This window comes from Marmota marmota, unplaced genomic scaffold, assembly GCF_001458135.2.
Source record: "Marmota marmota marmota unplaced genomic scaffold, marMar, whole genome shotgun sequence".
Classification (NCBI taxonomy): domain Eukaryota; kingdom Metazoa; phylum Chordata; class Mammalia; order Rodentia; family Sciuridae; genus Marmota; species Marmota marmota.
In genome coordinates this window covers 8,033,046-8,035,329 of record NW_025999962.1, presented here as the reverse complement: position 1 = coordinate 8,035,329, position 2,284 = coordinate 8,033,046, and positions in this window count along the sequence as shown.

Sequence of the window (2,284 nt, the reverse complement as noted above, 5' to 3'; positions counted from 1 at the left end):
GGGAGCCCGCCAAGCAGGCCCCTGGGCAGCCGGAGCCCCTCCACCCAGGGAGCCGAGGAGAGAGGCAGGGCAGCCGAGTGGAGGGGGCAGCCGAGGGCCCCCAGGGGTCCACGCCAGCCCAACTCTTCCCAGAGATGGCCGGAGGGAGGCAGGGAGGGGAAAGAACGGGGAGGCTGACTGTGACCAGGGACGACACCCAGGGAGGAGGGTGTCCCAGGGGCTGCCCCGGCTGTCCCCAGGAGCCCAGGGGGTCTGGGCGCTCAGTGGGACCGCGAAGCCCCTCCCCACGCTGTGCCCGCACCTGCCCAGCCCCGTGAGCGTGAGTGCAGCAGCAGCAGCCGGGGCACAGAGGAGGAAGGTCCCCTGCCTGGCCCCTGGGTCCCTCCTGTCGCTGTCCCCTCCTCTTCCTGGGTCAGGGCCAGTTGTGAGAGGCTCGGGCAGCGGCCTCTGCCCAGCTGTCAGCATCGGAGCTGCCGCCAACACCCACAGCAGCGCACCTGGCCGCCACCGCCACCACCCCACCCAGGCCGCCCCTCCCCCAGCCCCCAGCACCGGGACACCCCCACCTGCCAGGTGGCATCAGAGGGACACAAACAAGACGTCCAGGACCACAGTGCCTGTGAACCGGAAAACTCTAGACCCACAGGGGCTGTTGGAGCGTTTCCTGTTCCACTCCCAAGACATTTCAGACCCCGTCACCGCAGGGACGCAGCATCTGGCAGACGCAGATCAGACCCCAGAGACTTGGATTTAGGGACCTAGGAGCAGGGGCTCTTAGGACCAGAAAACTCATCAACATCTCAGTGTTCCACAGCACGGGAGCCCAGGAGGAGGCCAGGAGGCTGGGCCTCCACAGCATGGCGGGAAGGCTGGGAGAAGCTGGGAACAAGCCCAGGGAGCCGCGGCCCCCTCCAGGCCCCGAGGCCAAGAGAGAGGAGCAGAGGAGCAAGACCAGGTGGATGCCAGGGGTTGGCGGCAAGCGGTGGTCACCGGGGGTGGCAGGCTCGCTCCCTCCTGGCTGCAGGAGCCTGGAATTTTCTCCGCAGGAAGGGCCCACCCTCCTAAGGATGGAAAACAATCCTTGGCATCTGGTCCCTGCGGCGGGAAGGCCTTCCACAATCGACCATTATTATCCTCCCTGCTCCACCCGCAGCCTGTCACCGGGGAAACCGAGGCAGGTGGGGTCTCAGGGTAAATCAGGAACCTGAGCTGGGCATGGTGGCTCCTGCCCTTAATCTCAGCCACTCAGGAGGCTGAGATAGGAGGATGGAAAGTTCGAGGCCAGCCTCAGTTATTTGGCGAGATCCTGAGCAACTCAGTGAGATCCAGACTCAAAATAAAAAAAAAAAAAAATCTGAATGAGCCCCCGGCAGACTCCCAGCCCTGACTGCCCAGTGTGAGCTGAGACCCCTTGGAGGGCCCTGGTCGGTCCCTGGCCAGGCAGGTGGGAGCTGAGACAGAGAGGGCCGCGGTTTGCCTGAAGTCAGCTGGTGCCTGCTGCTCTCATGCCCCCCCCCAGGCTCACTGGCAGGCCCCTCCTCCAGGACGCCCTCAGGGCTTCCACAGCTCGGCCTGCGGCCCCTCGGCCGCCAGCCGGGTCCTCTAACTGCTCATCTAACGGCCCTGGACTTGGATGCTGGGTGCTGTGTGTGACAGTGTCCCCTTCACAGCCTGCGTCCCGCTGATGCTCCTGCTCAGACACCTCCCGTGGCTCCCCGCTGCCCAGGACCAAGTCTAAGAGGCTTTCAAGTGAGCTTGGGCCATGGCCGCCCTCGGCCTCCCGCCAGGCAGATTCTCACAGCCCCAGCGCCCCCTCCCTGGGGGCTTTGTCCTCTGGCCCAGCCGGGCTGCCCCTTCCCTCCGCCCTCCCCACCGGCCAGTTCTTCTGCACCTTCCTGGGAGCGGCCTCCTCTGGGGCCTCGGGCCTCCCCCTCTGCACTAGGCGCCCCTTCCTCCGCTGGCCTGGCCTCCCTGGTCTGGACCCTGGGCCGGGGAGGTTGACGAGGGCCTCCTCGCCTCCGTTCACTGCAGTCAGCCACGGCACAGGACGACGCGTCTGATTCCCATTTTGCAGGTTCTGAGACTGAGGCCGGTGGGGGGGGGGTTGAAGGCTTCCCCCAGGTCACGTGGCTGGGGGCAGAGCTGGGGGTGGGACCCAGCCAGGAGCTGCAGGCTGTGACCTCAGGCGTCCACTAGGGGCAGGACAGCAGCCCAGAGCCCACGGCACCGTGGAGTCTCAGGACAGCCAGCGCCAAGGACCCAGAACCGTCAGGCCGGAGCCCCC